This window comes from Canis lupus, chromosome 20 (genome assembly GCF_048164855.1).
Source record: "Canis lupus baileyi chromosome 20, mCanLup2.hap1, whole genome shotgun sequence".
NCBI lineage: Eukaryota > Metazoa > Chordata > Mammalia > Carnivora > Canidae > Canis > Canis lupus.
In genome coordinates this window covers 18,700,546-18,718,455 of record NC_132857.1, presented here as the reverse complement: position 1 = coordinate 18,718,455, position 17,910 = coordinate 18,700,546, and the positions used below count along the sequence as shown (strand labels likewise).

General features: G+C 39.0%; 1 long non-coding RNA gene across 3 annotated transcripts in view; it reads left to right on the top strand.

The window, feature by feature from the left end:
* LOC140611707 (uncharacterized) overlaps positions 1 to 17,589 on the top strand; it is a 32,756-nt gene extending 15,167 nt beyond the window's left edge. For all 3 annotated transcript variants that reach the window (XR_012012853.1, XR_012012852.1, XR_012012851.1), the window contains 2 exons: positions 7,172 to 7,426; positions 12,069 to 17,589. This is a non-coding gene — a long non-coding RNA (uncharacterized lncRNA). The remainder of the gene's footprint in view (positions 1 to 7,171; positions 7,427 to 12,068) is intronic.
* The last annotated feature ends 321 nt before the right edge of the window (positions 17,590 to 17,910 follow it).

Genomic DNA, 17,910 nt, shown 5'->3' with positions numbered 1-17,910 from the left:
GTGTCTCTCATGAATAAATAAATAAAATCTTAAAAAAAAAAAAAAGTTAATGGCATAGCTGTACCATCAGGCTGCCTGGGCTTTAATCGCTATGTAGATCTTAAATGTATCATGAAGAGCCTTGGGAAAGGTGTTGTTTCTATGACTCAGTTTTCTTATGAATGAAATGAGGACAACAACAACAACAAAAATAAATAAAAAAATAAAATAAAATGAGGACAACAGCAATACCAATCTTGTAAGGTTTTTGTGAGAAGTAACACAGGCAACTTACATGGGAACAGTCCCTGGTACCTAGGAAGTACTCCATAAATATGAATTATTCTTATTTCATGAACTATTAAAGAAAGTGAATTAGATATCACTTAACTTGGAGGAAGTTCCACCATGCACTGTTTAGTGGACAAATTATGATACAAAGAAGTATGTGTAATGGATACTATGTTTATAAATCTAACAATAATAAAATTCCTATATATGTTTAATATGCTTATAAAAGCATAAAATTACGGAATATATATACTAGGTATATAAAGCTGGGTGTGGGAAGAGCAGGATTAGGGTGTGGGAAAGAGGAGAAGGGAAAGCTGAAAGAAAACAAAATGTCTAAGTAATAAGATATTCACATTACCAAGGCATTACCAATACCATGATTAAAATTACGGAATACATGCGCGTATGAATGTGCACGTGATGAAGTGCTTAAAAAGTGACTCTAAATATTAATGGTGGTTGTCTCAGGGACTTCAGATAATTTCTTCCTTTATACTTGGATATATTTGAATTTTTGATAACAATCATGTCTTGTTTATATAATCAGAAAAAATATTGTTTGTATAATCAGAAAAAATATTTTTACTGTAAGGGAAAAAGAAATAAAGCAGTATTTCTTTATTTCTGTAACTCTCTAGGAAGGAAGAGAGACAGCATTTGGTTGGATGTGTCTCTTCTAGAGGCTTCAGAGCCTGAGGAGCTATGGGTACTCAATTTTAAGGATCACTTGGCCACGTGGTCTGAGTACAAGATGGATTTAGTTTTTGGCAAATTACATGCCTGCTACCTCCATCTTCTCCTCTTTTGAAAAGGTGAACTCAAATCTGAGGGATTATGTGAACCAAAGGTGTTGTAAACACAGGCAAATGGACCACAAAATTCTTGAAAAAGGGAGCGAAGGGAATCACAAATGCCCATATCTGCAAATACTTCATCCATAGCAGGCTCTATGGACCCCAAAGCTAGAAATCTTCTTAAAATTCCACTTTCCTCATATCAAAGCTTTGTTCAAAAACCCTATTACCTTTGTGTCACTTATAAAAGTTGAAATTCTCAAGACTGTTGCAGCATCCGATGTCTTTGCTAACTTTCTCTTCCACTATTTATTTATACGGGTTTCTGCTCTCATCAGTGTCAAAATCTCTCCTTCCTTCGTTCATGCCCTTCTCCTGTTTTGCTCTCTTCTGAATCCTACCCAATGTCTCAGCCATGTCTCAAGCCTATCTTCCTGGAAATAATTTTGATGTATTCTGGTGCCCAGGGACATCTCTGCCCTGATCTTACACTGGGTCTGTCTTGTCATTACCTTCACTAGCCTGATCACTTAGCACTCAGGGTGTACTTCCTTAGGCAGTCATCCAACCTCATATGTCATTTTTCTCTTCAACTGGGAAACTCCTCGTGATGAGGCTGGTGCCTTTTCCTTTCTTGTATTTCCACAGTTCCTAGTGCATCGACTTGGGTATAATTGGCATGCAGTCAATTTTTGCTGAACGATAGGTGTAATTTATTTCCATATAAGCTTGTCTATGTAGATCAAAATGTCCACTCAAACGTGGAAAGCAACTTGAAGAGCCTTTCAAATCCTCAGATATATGTATGTGTTCAGGGATAGGAATCGGAGTTTGTGATAAGTGGGATGAATGAAAAACGAAACTAAATGAGAGACATGCAATTTTCGAAAACTGGAACCTTAACTGTTAATAAGGGTGTTAGTAGCTAAAGACTTCTAGATTTTATTATGAGCTAGTTTGTCCAAATACCTAACATATATTTACTCATTTAATCCTTAAGACAACCCTATGAGGCAGACACATTGCTGTTAGCCCCATTTTACAGAGGATGAAACACAACTGATCTGGTTCCTGTGCGTATTGAGTTTCTTTAAGTTGTTTAACTGAAAAATGAATTTGATGATTTTTGTCTGCAAACTTACCTCTATGACTAAATCTGCACAAAAGATAAAACTCACACACCCAAGTACTTTGTAGATGTTATGACTATGATTCTGTTTAAGACGAGGTTTAAAAGAAATGAATTTGGTTTAAAGAAATAATTAGCAAACACCCCCCCGCCCCAGGAATGTTTTTTAAGGCAGACGTGAAGAAGCTATTTATCTTTAATCTGAGAATTCTGTCCCTGCCTTTCTGAGAGTGGGGGAGGGGGATTTTTAAAAAGTCAGTGTATAATTCCTAAAAGAAATTTAATAGTTACGTCTGGTTTTTAAGCCAAAGACAGCTTTATTGTCTACCTCATTCAAATGATCTTGTCTGTATATGATTATGATTTTACCCCCAAAGGCTGGAGACTTGCTATTAGCAAGAAAGAGGTGCTCAAAAGAATTTTCTAATAGTTTCCAAAGGGAATTTTAAGACAAGAGTTCCAAAGATGATGGCAGTATTTTGTTACTCAAATTCTGGAAAGATCAAGCCATTATTCCAAGGTGTGACAGCTATTCAGGGGCACAGACAAATGAAGATCCAGGGGTTTTGACTCCACTCCATTTTCTCCGGAACTACACTACCACTAGAGGTCTCAGGGAGGACTTCTGGGCTGGCCCTAGAGGTAGCCCATGGGAGAGAAGAGAGAGCAGTCCCTTGGGGAGTTGACATAAAGATGTGGTGTTAAGCCTCTGTTTTGGGAGCACCAGATGGAGTATCAGAATAGTGAAAACGAGAAAGATTAGTCAATCTTTGTTGTCAACTTAGCTACTGTGTGAGGAGTAAGGAGATTGTTGCATTTATGTTATATTCCTCACTAAGAGTAAAGAATAATAATTTCTCATGAGCCAATCTTAAGGGTTTGAAGACCCAGAAGCTCTAAGCCAAGGCTTCATCCAGTTTTGTGGGCCCATTTAAGCATTTACTGTATATCAAGAATTATTCTAGGTACTTTACACATATTGCCTCATTTAATTCTCCCAACAACCCATTGAGATGGCAACGTTTGTGTGGTTCCTATTTTACAGATAGGGAAGCCAAGTTGCAGAGAGATTACACACCTTGCTCTAGTTTGCCAAAGATTACGTTGCTATTAAGTAGTTGAATTGGGATTCAAACACTGGGAATTTGGCTTCAAAACATCAATTAACAAAATCTTTTTATTGAAAATTTCAAACATTCCAGAAGTAGAGAGAATAATGGAAACTCCCTTTACCATCTCCCAGCTACAACAATCATGAAGTTATCGCCAATTTTGTTCCACATGTATCTCTGCCTACATATCAGTCTCAGCCCCCTTCCTAGATTACTTTTAAGAAAGCATAGAAGTCCTATCATATCATCCATAAATATTTCAGTAAGTATTGCTAAACAAATAATGGCTTAAAAAATACACTTTTTTTTTTTAATAAGGTGAACATAGTGCCTGTGGTCTTTTTTTTTTTTTTTTTGACATTGGCAGCTTTGAAAACCATTGTCTAGATTTATGATATTCTAATTCTATTATTTCTTATTAGTTTACTTGCCAGGATACTATCCGTATACCAACTATTTGATTATCATGTTGTATAATTTGCATAGGGAAGGCCAGATAGATGCTATATTCACAACCACCTCTAACCCTTTTTTTTTTTTTTTTTAAATTAGTTTCAATGGGTTGGTTTCTTAACATCAGCCAGACTTGGTTATTTCATTTGCTGAAAGTATTATAATGAACTTATGGATGCTTAAACATATTTCCTCTTTATTTCATGCATTTTCTTATCAATGCTCAAATTGTCCTATTTTGGCCAGTGGGAGCCTCTTCATGTTTGGCTTATGAGTCCTTCAATCATTATCAATAGCTTTCTTATTTGCTGGTATGACAAAATGTTCTAGGTTCATCTTGTGTATTTCTATCCCTAAACCTAGAACTGGGCATTTTTTTCAAGAAACCGACATTCTTCTATGGGAAATGGTATTGTTTGGAGACTACAACCTGGATGTGAGGGGTGCTTATTGCTATTGAATTGATGGTTCCCTCTCTCCCTCCCTTATTTCTTCCTCTCTCCCCTTCCCACCTTTTCTCTTTCCTCTTTTTATTTCTTTTTTAAAGAGAAACTAAATAATGGGTTCTTACTGATCCTTATTTGTTTTGTCTTTATAAATTTATATATAAATCAGAATAACAATATAAATTATTATTAAAGCATGATTATCAAAAATAGTTTAAATTTATTTTCCACCTTTTCATCTTTAGAGTATATATCCCTAGGGTTGTAAAACTATTGACTTTTAGTCAGTAGAAGCCAGCTCTGTACAATCTACCAACTTCCTAGGTAGTTAAATTTGTTTCATTTTGCTTTAGAGTTGTACATATCTTAAATTTTATTTTATTTTATTTTGTTTTATTTTATTATTTTATTTTTATCATTATTTTTTATTTTATTATTTTTAGAGATTTCATTTATTTATTCATGAGAGACACAGAGAGAGAGGCAGAGACACAGGCAGAAGGAGAAGCAGGCTCTGTGCGGGGAGCCCAATATGGGACTCCATCCTGGAGCTCCAGGATCATGACCTGAGCTGAAGGCAGATGCTCAACTGCTGAGCCACCCAGGCGTCCCTTAATTTTGTTTTAAAGTCATGTAAAACAACGTGTATTCAGAGAAGTCAGGTGTCCATTGCTGTCTCCTCCTCCTCTGTAAGTAATTTTTTTTTTAAAGATTTTATTTATTTATTCATGAGAATGCACAGAGAGGAGAGAGAGAGAGGCAGAGACGCAGGCAGAGGGAGAAGCAGGCTCCATGCAGGGAGCCTGACATGGGACTCGATCCCCGGTCTCCAGGATCAGGCCCTGGGCCAGAGGTGGCACTAAACCACTGAGCCACCTGGGCTGCCCTGTTTTTTTTGTTTTTGTTTTTGTTTTTGTTTTTGTTTCTTTTAAGATTTATTTGTTAGAGAGTGCATGTGTGTATGTGTGAGCTTGTGGTGGGGGGAGGGGCGGAAGGTGAGAGAGAATCCTTAAGCAGACTCCCCACTATGTACAGAGCTGGTCATGGGGCTTGATCCCAGGATCTGAAGATCATGACCTGAGCAGAAATCAAGAGTCAGAGGCTTAACTAACTGAACCACCCAAGTGCCCCATCTGTCCCTATTTTTTTTTAAGATTTTATTTATTTATTCATAAGGGATGCACAGAGAGAGGCAGAGACAGAGGCAGAGGGAGAAGCTGGCTTTCTTGTGGGGAGCCTGAGGTGGGACTCGATCCCAAGACCCAGGATCACAAGCTGGGCCAAAGACAGACACTCAACCACTGAGCCATCCAGGTGCTAACTGTCCCTATTTTCAATGATGCACTATTCTTCTAGATTTAAAGCCACTGTGGCATATCTCTGTTTAACCTTTGTACTATCTGATGTGACCAAGTCTCCTAGATCAGGTATTGATTTACCTCAGGTCATATGAAAACTTGGACTTGAGAGTCATATCCAAAAGAGACTTCTTAAGAGAAAACTGTATCAGCAACACTTTGTCCTTGATCCCTTCCTGTGGATCAGTGGGTTTAAGTAAAGACATGAAAGCATACTAGTCAGATGTGACTAAATGGAAGAAACACTGAATGTGTAGAATAAAGCACCAGGAATAATGATTCAAGAAGCTGGAATAAAGGAGTTCCAATTAAACAAAAGACACTGATTAAATGCCTCATGCAGTCTTCTTAGGGGAGTGACCTGAAGTGAGAGGGGTTGAAACTGTGTCCCAGCAGAAACACTGAGGTGCTAGGTATAATAGCCAGAAGGAATGAGGTCTGCAGTGAAAAATCATGGCAACCCTCCAGACATCAGCAGGCTCTCCTGTAGCAGGATTAGAATAGTCAATCGTGGAAGGCTCTGGGAAGCAGAACCAGGTCCAGCAGATGATAAAGCTGTATCATACAGGCTTCCACCAGGAAGCGGTGCCAGTTTGAGTGTGGGCTGAGGTATTTATTATAGGAATTAAACTTTACACAATTGTGGGAGGATCAGGGGAAGGAAAGGTCCAGAAAAGGGAGTTGGAGGATCAGAGAAGGAGTCATTCCTTTAAGAAATGAGTGAAGCAGTGACCAAGCTGGGCAAGTCAGAGCTTGCCGGGAGATCTGAGAAGACAAGCCCATGGATCTGCTGAAGCGGGACTGTAAAGGGAGAGCTGGTGGACTGTCTTTGGGAAGCTGTTGCCTCTGGATAGCTGCAGAAGATGTGTGACTGAGTGACTGGTTGTGGGACACTGTTGGCCAATGGGGCTCACAACTGGGAAGAAACGCTAAATGTGTAGTAGAGGAGAGTGAGATCACCAGGGACCTTCTAGGCTCTTCTATGTCTTTCTGCCACCACATCTTGCTGAAGACTTCACTCTGCCTCTCGAAATCTTGCCCATGATCATCCTCTGGCAACTCTAACCCAAAATCTTAGGGGGAAGGGAATTCTGGGAAGTGCAATTGCCAGACTAACCACACTCCCTATGACATGCCTGGCACAAAGAGAGGCAGGCTTTTGCTTAACAAGAAGAAGAAATACAGGGGTGGCTTTAAGTCTTCCCAAATGTGAGATACCTCTAGAGGCAGTGAGGAAATGCCCACATGGCAGAGATGTTTTAGATGGAGCCAAGTGCTGGGCATTTTGTTTGTCCAGAGGTTAAAAAGAACTTCCAAATGCTTTCACCATCAAATCTACACTTATATAGAGCTGGACCTGTGCACTCTATTTTTTGTTCCTTTGTCCCTTTCTGTTTTCTACAAATTGGTAGATTTAGAGATTGGTCTAATTCAGTCTAGATTGTCATTATCAATATATATTTTTTAAAGCAAGAATAACTCAAAAGATTAAGACCAATAACTATTGTATACCTTTTGTGATGTTAGTGGTCACTGATGATCATTCCTTCATTTGGAGAAAGACCAGACCTCTTACCTTCTTTGTTGTTGTCTTTTCTATGAACAGTAACTAAACCATCATGATCCTGGCCAGAATGGGTGTGGTCTAGAGAAAAAGGATTACTCGCACACGTTCTCCTGAGCATGTCTGTCTACGTACACTCGCATCCCCACATGTATACCCTTGTCAAGATGAGTTGTTTCTGTGCGATTGAGAAAAGAAGGCCTAGGTGACCTTAATCAGGACCATTGGATGCTGGCCCGAAGAGGAAGAGCAGGATCTGCAGCAAGTGTGCACTGTAAACATTGACACCCCCAGAGAGTGAGCATGTTATCCTGTATACTTTATTTTCATACGGTGTTTTTGTACTCTGCCTCCTGGGGGATCAAACCAAATCCTTCCATTTACACTTCCCAGCAAGGCGGGGAGGGGCAGCAGAAAGGGGAGACTGGGGAGCCGCCTCAGCCCTGCGAATTAAGGGATCAGGGATTGCTTTCATTGGCCCCAGTGCCAGCCCAGCCTGGGGACCTAGGTGAAGCGTCTTTGAAGCTTTCACTTTATGGAAGTCCATAAAGACAATTGGGTGCAGATCATACAGGACCAAACTAGTTTGGGAGCTAAATCACCTATAATGTCTTCACAGAGATTTTCTTCAGCAGAGATGGAACAAACTTCTTTGCTGAGGTAGAGGAGCAGGTATTATAGTGTCTTAAACTGTTTACACTTTGGAACACGTTTTTATTGCCTTCACAAGTTAAAAGGTCCCATTTTTTTTTCCTCATTATTTCCTATGGTTTTGGCATTATCCCCTGAAAGAAGCCTGGATTTTTCTGCTTTATGGTTTCTCCGAAACAAAACTTCCCATGGCAGTTAGGGGATTGACATGTGATGTCTGTGGGGTTGAAAGGCACCTAGAGGCAGCTTGTAGAGAAACACTGAAAGCCCCTAGAGGAAGGAAAGGTTCTGCTTAGAGATGCCTTAGCACACCAGAAACTTGGAATTTTTCATTATATTCACTTGTTCGTTCATTGGTATCTATGAAATTGTTCTTTTTATATGTAAAAATGGTTAACTAATGGCTACGTCATATGGTTCAACCTCTGTAATTTAAAGATATAGTCAGCAGCCATCCTTAGCATTAATGGATCCAAGCTCTTACCAGTGTGAAACTAAGAGGGAATTGCAATTACATAAAAGTGCTACAGACAGATAAATGTACTCTATTGGAAAAGAAAATTAGAATATACTGATTTAAATCACAACCTGGGAGTCTGACTGGCTCAGTTGGAGGAGCATGCAACTCTTGATTTCAGGGTTGTGAGTTCGAGGACCATGTTGAGTATAGAGATTACTAAACAAATAAATGAATAAACTTAAAAAAAATAAATCACAACCTTAAGATCTCCTAGTACTTATTCCCTCACTGAGAGTGTTGCAAAGCATATGTATTTCTCAGGTTTCTTAAGATATTAAGTAGAAAATGATTTTTTTCCTTTTGGGTGTTCCTGTAACCAGGAGGAGAATTAGATTCCATGGAGTACCTTGAAAATGCTAAGGGAAGCATGAAAGTCAATGCTGGCCCTTTGTCTGGTGGAGGCAGCTATAGTCCTGAGCCTTGGTGAGGGTCAGTATTGAATAGAATTGGATATTTGATTTTATTACTTCATCCAGAGATGATGGAGCAGGAGCATGAGTCTTTTATAATTTTTAAAGAATCGGACATTACTTTTTTAACAGGCCAATTTATGAATTTACAATGCAAAATCTAACTTTTTGATGAATTAGATGTTTGGGTTTGCTGGCCAGGGCATTCCTCTTTGAGGATGTGACTTAGAAACACAGTGAATGTGGTTTGAATAAATTTCAATGGATTGTTTTAAAAGTCTATTTTCTTCCAGCTATGCTACTTTCTAGAATCATTTTTCTCCACTAAAAAGAATTACTTGCCAAGTAGGCCATCTATTTTAATTAGCCCTGGGTGATGTTTGAGAGGGCCACTCTCTTTGTTGGACAGTGTCAGCAAAACACTACTAATTTCCTTCTTTTTTCTTTTTCTCCTTCCATTATATTTAAGATACCATTCTTCTGCTTATATCATTTCACCACCAAACTGTTTCATTCTAATACACCTTACATGTTATGATTCTCAAAGCTTCCAGAGTCACCAGATGACACATTCCTTGAGGGAATAAGTTGGGCTTTTCGGATACCCTGCAGGGGGCACGCACTTTGGGGCAGAGAGGCCCAGGTTCAAACTGTGACATTTATGACCGTAATTTGTGTCTGTGACCTGGCAAACTGCTTAATGGCTCTGACTTCAGTTTCTTCATCTGTAGACATATGAATAATAATACCTAACTCAAGGGTTTCATGGGCACTGAGTGAGGTCGGTGTGAGCATACTTGGGGCTGCGTACCTGGTACGAGGTGCTGAATAAAGCTTGACTTCTTTGCCTTGTCTTGCCTTAATCTTTGTAAGGCACTGTACGTAACAGGTAGTCAGTATGCACTGGGTGATCTTCCATGATGATGTAGGGTGAGACCCCTTAATGTTGGTGGCAGATTATCTGCATATCACATCACAGGATGGCTTGCTTTTGGGAAATCATCTTTCTAACCAGAGCCTGTCAATATTTGGTATGTCATAGCTACCCTAAGAAGGGAAAAAAAAGATTATTTATTTTTCTGAGAAAGGCTGCGGTTGTTGTCTTGTCACTCCTGGCAAGTTTTATGGACATGAAATTGTAGTAGTCCTTGCTGGGACTCCTTTTGCTTCCTCAGCAGTTGAGTGGCTCAGCCTTGGATCACTCATTCCAACCATCTTGTGTGGATTTTTGGCTACTTAATCTCAGAGGATGGCCCTTCCTCATGTAGCCTCTGTTTGAGGGTTACTTTTATGGCCTTGTACTTTACACATTGACTTCACCACTCGGAGCTTGCATACTTTTAAATGGTTAGCGCCAATGAAAGCTTTCTGAAATAAATCTGTCTTGGGCAATATATGGCGATTTCTTTGCGAGTAACAGATGGTTTAAAATCTAATTTAACTTTTCTTTTTCTTGCCTATGGATCCTTTGCCCAAACTTTATGAAACTAGAAGGTTTTAAATTTTTTAAAAAGTCCCCGTGCAGATAAAAAACACAAGATAATATGTGCTTGCAATTGCTTTACCAATGTTTCAGAAGAAATCAAAACAAAACAAAACAACTAAGAAGTTTCTTTGTTAAAGGTCTGGAAAATACAACTTTTGGATAGATTTTTGGGAGACCTGTTTTGCATTAAAATACCAAATAAAACAAAATGATGGATTGTTTTGGCACCATTTAGGTTGAGCTTATGTGATGAGAACTGTACATAAAAGACAGCTCGCTATTGTCATAGTTGACAGATTTTTGGGTACTGTCTACTTGTTCAGTATAGTAATGTTCCAAGGGTGAGGAGTTTTTCCAAAATTCTTATGCCAGGAACGATGCAAACTTCTGCTATAACAGAGGCTGACATTATCTTTCCAGTTCTATAGGTGTCTGTAAGTTGTGGTCTTGCCTGGCACATCACATAAGTTCTTGTGACTTTCTATGCACTGTGCTTTCATTATTGACATGCTTCATTTTATTTTTTGCGAGTTTGAAACTTGTCTTAAAGAATGATTGGATTGGTGCAAAGGTTTTCAAGTGGAGCAGACAGCTCAGGCAAGGAGCAAATGATGCAGAACACATCTTAGGAAAAGCAAAATGATGAATTTCATTAGGGTATAGGTAATATCTAGAGATTTTCTGAGGAATAATGCTGGAAAGGTATTTTGGGGACATATTTGGAAGACTTGGAATGCCAGAATAAGGAACTGGTACTTAATTTCATTAATTTTTGGCAATGTGGATCAATTTTAGTCTGATGAAACACATGTTGGAAAAACTCCTAAGGAGGCCAGTGATCTGGAGGAGAGGTGATGGGGTTTGAATTGGATGGAGGTGATGACAGGAAGCACACTGAGACAGATTGCCTTAATTCTGACATATTACACTTAATGCACTTGTATGACAATGTGATATACATCACTAATGGATCATACTGTAAACGTATTAATAGAAATAACAGAGGCCTGACAGTAAATCCAAGGTTAAATAAGGAAAGTATTTGCTCAACCAATACTCATGGAAGGCCATCAAAACCAAATGACATTTTATTCAGCAATTCCGAATTTTTAACATATATTCTGTTTTTAAGCCTCATTTCATCTTTACAACAGTTCTGGAAGGTACCCCCTAGTGTCCTCATTTTGTAGAAACTGAGCAATAAATAGGGTATCTTGCTCAGAGTGTAAAGGTGGCAGAAAGCAGGCCCTGAAGCAGTTTCTAGGGCCCATCCATTTCCCAACATTTTTTCTCTTGCCTCAGCTGTATTCAGAGACCCATTAATTTGCAATTTAATGAATTTGTTTGCTAATGTGGCCTTTTCATAATTTTCGTTGAGGGAATGTTAACACTCCCCTCCCTCAGAACTCTGTTTTCTATTTCCCCTTTTAAGGGACAGTATGAGAATTGCCTCACTTGTTGGTTGTCGCTGGCATTGAGTGAAGGAGAGAGAGAACGTAGACATGTTTCGATTAAACATATTTGAACAATCCCCTATAACAGTTCCAACAGCGGGTCAGAACCTTTAAGTGCTGAGTAAATGTGAGCTGATGAGTGTGTTCCTGGGAATAAGAAGGATGCTCAGGAATGTGCCTTTAATGAAACATGAAATGATCCCCTGGTGGCTTGAGATGCACTGTGCTTTTCTCAGTCCCTCATTCATGACAAGGCCTGGAGAGACCATAGCTCCTTGAGCTTTATTGTTGTAATATTTCATATGTTATTTTAAGTAAATTGAAAGCATTCCTTGAAATGCTTCTTTCTAGTCTCTCCCATCTTCTTACTCAAAATATCATTCTCAGTTTAATTTACGGATTAATTTTTGACTTCCAGCTGAGCTCATGGAAACAAGATTTAAGGTTTATCAATGAGTTGCCTATAGGAAGCCCTTGATAAGGACCAGATTTTGGTGACAGGATCCTGTACTTCTAGCCTGAGCCGAAGCCAGAACCTGATGCCATCACAGAGGGATTTGGGAAGAAGTGAATATGCTTTTTCATGCAGGAGGCATGTTAGCCTCCTAGAGGCTAGAGGGAGAACTATGGCTGTTTAAAAACACAGGTTCAAATTCATTGAGAGGTGGGGGCCTGTACCATCCCCTTTGAATCTGGATGGACTTACAACTACTTTGAAGAATAGAGTGTGTCAGAAATGATGCAGTGTGACTTCCCAGGCTGACTGATATAAGATCAGATGGTCTCCTTTGTTCCCTGCCACACCTGCTCTGGAACTCTGAACTGCCAAGCAAGAGGTGACCACTCTGCGGCCACCATCCTGGAGGGATCTCTCGTCAATGTTCTGGTTGACAATTTTTACTGAGTTCAGCCTTCCAGCCATCCCTGCCAAGGTACTGGACATGGAGTTGAAGTTGTTGTGGACCCTTCAGACAAGACCAGCCCTAGTTAAGCACCAACAATTACCTACGTTGATACCTTGTGAAACAAAAGAAGCACCCAGCAGAGCCCTGCCCAAGTCGTAGATCCATAAAATTGTGACAATGGTTGTTCTGAGTCAGTAAGTTTTGAAGTCATTTGTTATATAGAAATGGATAAGTGGGACAGAATTTGGTGCCAGAAGTGGAAAGAATTGAGAGAATGCCTACTTGCCCAAAGGAGTTTTAAGAATTAAGTGGTTTAGGGTTATATGTATGATACATTTTTTGAAAAAAGGAAAATTTTCTGCTCTTCTGAAAATATGTGAAAGAGTGTGTGTGTATGTGGGTGTGTAGCTATATAGTAAAGACCAGTCATAGAGTGAATCCTTATATAGATGATTTCTCTTCCTTATTCTCTGTCCCGTCGGAGATGATATCCTAAATTCCTGCTACTCCTAGTGTGGTCTGAGGACCAGCAGCATTGGTATTAGTTGGGAGTTTGTTGGAAAAGCAAAATCTTAGTCTTTACCCCAGATTCTGAATCAGAACCTGTTTTTATTTTATTTTTTTATTTTTAATTTAATTTTATTTTTTTCAGAACCTGTTTTTAACAAGATCCCAGGAGATTTTAATGCATATTAAAGTTGAAGGAATACTGATTTACACATTACTGAACACTATTACTGCCACTGCTTCTGTTGCTGTCACTACCATTCAAACACAGAGGAGGGCATCATTTTTTGAACCATGTGCTAGTAAGATAAATGCATTGTTGTGTGGAATTTCATTCCTAGAGTAATGCTGCAACATAAATATTCTCATTCCCATAAATATATGAAAAAAACTGAGGCTTAGAGAGTTCAAGGAATTTGCCCAAAGCTGCACAGCTAGTGAGCACCAGTGACAGGAGTGGGACCAGGGCCTGGCAGTTTGCAAAGCCTGCATGCAACCTCCCACCCACCAGGATTCAAGGACAGTTTATTTGGAGGGGGATCCCAAGCCACTTCTGTAGGAGGGTAGGGAAGTGAAGTGGAGGGAACGAAACTAGGGAGTACGTTATTGAGCTACTTACCATTTTGGGCAATCGGAACTTAATCCCTGGGGACTCTGGAAGAATGACTTAGAACATAAATCCCAGGGTTATTCCACCTGAGTGATATCTATACAGTCAGGGGAAAGGGCTGCTTCTGGAGGTGTTAATTCCCCAGTATTTCTGGGAGCCAAACATGCAAACAAAGTGGCCTCATGAAGTGATGGAAAGCTCTTAGGCAAAGAAAGGCAGGTGCTGTTAGTTGGCAGTCTGGAGCAGATTAAGGCTATAGGAGATGGCTAGGACACAAACAGTATCTACTGCACTCTACTTACCTTACAGAAAGTTTCCTCAGAAATGCATTTTCCTCTTGATTTTTATTTATTTGACCACCTGCTGTTGTAGAATTAAAGGAAATATACACAAAATCCTTATTTTTAAGGTGCTGCCATGTTTTTTCAGACCTGAAAAGAGTATCTGAATAATGAAAAAGATCCCCTCCAATCATTTTACCTTAAGCTTTCATCTCACTGTGTTCTCTAGCAGTGCTCATCCATATACACACATGCTGTTATATTGTTTTTAAAAAATTGATGTATCATTACGACTTTCTAAGTGGCTACCTTCTTTTTACAAGGGCAATTATGCATGGCTGCAAAACATCCCATTGTGTGGCTACCACAATGGGTAGAAAATGAGTCTCTATTTTTGTGTATTTAGGCTAAGAAAGGTGTCTGAAGTGGCACAAGTATAAGAATAAATACTTTTTCAGCATGTGAATGCAACTCAGTTTATTCCACGGTGATTGAGGTACTTCCACAGGCTTTATTTCATTCAAGAAATATGTATTGTGTAACGTCTACATGCCCAGCTCTGTGTTGGGGATATTGTAGGATACGAAGATACAGACGGTCTTTGTCCTCTAGGAGACAGGTTTATTTGTGAGGCAGCTGGTGAAAAGTTAAGTAGCAAACAAGAAGTGAAATACCATTAGAAGAAATGCAGTGTGCTAACGAGTGCTAAACCTGGGCCGTATTTTAATGAGCTTAGGAGTATGGGTCATATCGGAGGTCACTGAGTTTGTTCTTTATTATCTTATAGTTCTATAACTCACAGGCAGAAAATCTATATTTGGTCCTAAAGACCCTTATGAATGGGAAAGATCTTGGATCCTTAAATGCATATTCAACAAGCACCTATTTACTGGAAATGTCAAGAAAGGTATGAAAGTGTGTGGTGTGGTCATACAGATTGCTGGGGGCCCCAGATTTCACCATAGGTGTGCTTTCACATGGAGTTAGGGTTTGAGCATAGAGTCATCAGACTCTAGACTCCAGAGCCATGCCCTTGACCCCTGCCCTGTGCTACCTGCTGAAAAAAAATGAGGATAGAATGCTAATTGATGCTTTACATGCTTTTTATATAGGGACATGAGAATTGATAAAGAGGTCCTTACAGTATAATATGCATTACTACTCACAGTTGATTTTAGCTGACTTAAGCATAGAAGGAACTTATGAAAAAGATACTGGATAGCTCATAGAGTTTCCAGAAAGATTCTGGGCTCTGGGGTCACGTACCCAGGAACAGTGCCCCAAATCACACTGTGTAATAGAACTAGCGATGACACTTCTGCACTGCTAACCACAGTACTGGCCTCCACACTCCCCACCCCCCACCTCCCTCTGCCTGACATAGATTCTGCTACTTGAGCTTCTGCTTTGACCACTTCTGGAACAAGGATTTGGCTACGCACAGTCCACATGCATGTCATGCCATCTGCTCCCTGCTTCTCCCCAGCACAGCACCAGCTGGCTGGTCCAAGACCGGGACAGGTGATTCCAGTTGGGAGAGCCTATGCTATGTGGTAGTCAGGAAGGCTTGGAGATCAAATACCTGGCAAATAGGCTTCTATGATGGGCAGGGGCATCAGATGTTGGAGACCAAAAACTGACAAATTCCACAAACTGCCTTTTGGTTCCTTCACACCATTCTTCCCTCTCTCCTGTTAAGCAAAATCTATCCATGGTTCAAGATGCAGTGATGTCCCACTTCCTCTGTGGCATTTTCTCTGACTCCCCTAGTCTTTGGTTTTATTCCTCTCCTGAATCTCTACATCACTTAGAGCCAGAATGTGTTGTGAAAACAGTCTTAAGAAGATGACTTCATGTCATGAGACCTGGACCTCATTGCACCAATGAACTGTTGAAAAGGGCCATCAAATATTATTCTAGTGACAACAATTAATAGAGAAATAGCTAATCTGTAAGGTAGAAATGAGTCTTTATTGCCAGCTCTCTTTCCTTTCACCAACCTACTCCCTTTGTTCTGTCTTTGGTCTTTCCCTAATCATCGATGCTGTTGTTGCTAAAAATTTTGTGATATTTTCTGGTCTCCTTAACTAAAAGGAATTCTGTTCCCATCTCTAGTAGTTCTCTGTGATGTCCATAATATCTGCAAACAGTACATGCTTATTAATTGGTTGAGAATAAATATGCCTGAAAAATGCATCATTTTATGGCCTATGTGGATCTTTTGATCCAGTAGGTATTCACTCAATGTAAGAATACCTCATTCGTAGAAACAGTAATAAAATTCTTCCCCTTCCTGTAAAACCCTCCCTTCAAGTAAGGATTAACAATGAAACATTTCATTACAGAACTGAAGATCTTCTTAGGAACTTCAGGTTCACAGCCCTCACAGTAAAGGATCTCCTATACATGTCCACACACAAAAAGTTGACTGCATAATCCTATAATATGCTTTTTAACAGACTGATTTCAGTGAGAGTGAGGAGTAGGATTTCAGGACTGAGTAGTTTATCCCCCAGACTTGTTTTGGTAGAGAAACATATCTATTGTAATAATTACTGATAACTATGATAAAAATTATTTGAAAGAATAATGTCTGATTGCTTAACAAAAAAACATGTAATATATATTTTCTATTATGGTTTTCTTTCAAAGAAAATAGTATTTAAGTGATAATTTTTTTAAAACTGATTAGGGGATGTGCATATCTCTTAGATCAAATCCCCTGTGTGCTACATTTAAATAGTTTCCAAGTAGAAATTTAGATTTACTACGATCAATTTTTTTCTTTATGTTATTCTAAGATCTCGTTGACTCATCTGAAGAGGTAAAGATATAAATAGCTACATCATTTGTAGATTTAAATTTTGTAAGTTCTTTTTGAAAGAACTGTTGTGGTTGTTGTTGTTATTGCTGTTGTTATTGTTTGTATGTGAGATCTCAATTCATTGACATTTTTCAATTCAATATTAAGGATATTTATTAAACAGACTAGGGGAAAATATTTGCAATTCAAATATTTGATAAGAGACTCATATCCAGAGTATTTAAAAAAACTCAAAATTCCATAATAAGAAAACAAATAACTCTTGAAAAATGAACAAAATATTTGAATAGACCTTTCACCAAAGATGTATAGATGACAAAGAAACACATTAAAAGATGATATTCAACATTAGTAGTCTCTAGGGAAATGCAAATTAAAACCACAGTGAGATGCCATTGTATACTTTATTAGGATGGCTGAGACAGAAAAACTGACAATATCAAGTATTGGTGAGGTTGTGGAGAGACTAGAATTCATAGATAGCTGGTGAGAATGTGAAATGAAATGGTCACTTTGGCAAACAGTTGAGCAGTTTTTTTAATAAAGTTACACAGACATTTAACATATGACCCTGCAATCCCATTTCTAGTTATTTATCTGTATGAAACAAAAACTTGTGTTGACACAGAATGTGAGTTTATAGCCATTTCATTCACAATTGCCCCAGGCTAGAAACAACCCAATGTCCCTCAGCTGGCAAATAGATCAACAAACTGGTATATTCACAAATGCCATGTTCCTTAGGAATGTGTCAGGAATGCACTGCCACAGTAATAACATGGAAGAAACTCAAATGTATTATGCTAAGTGAAATAAACCATACTTAAAAGACTACAAACTGTATGATTTCATTTCTAGGACACGCAAAACCTATCTACAGGAACAGAAAATAGTGGTTTTCAGGGGCTGAGGGTGAGGGGTTTGGGTTGACTACCTGGGGCTTGGGGTAGTATTTGGGGGAATAGAACTGCTCTGTGCTTGATGGTGATCATGGTTACATGCCTATGCATTTGTCAGAACTCGTGGAACTAAAAAGGGAGATGTTTACATGTGTAAATCATATCTTAATACAAAAATTAAAAAAAAAATCCAAAAACGAGGTTCATCCTAGGACTGATAACATAATACAGAGA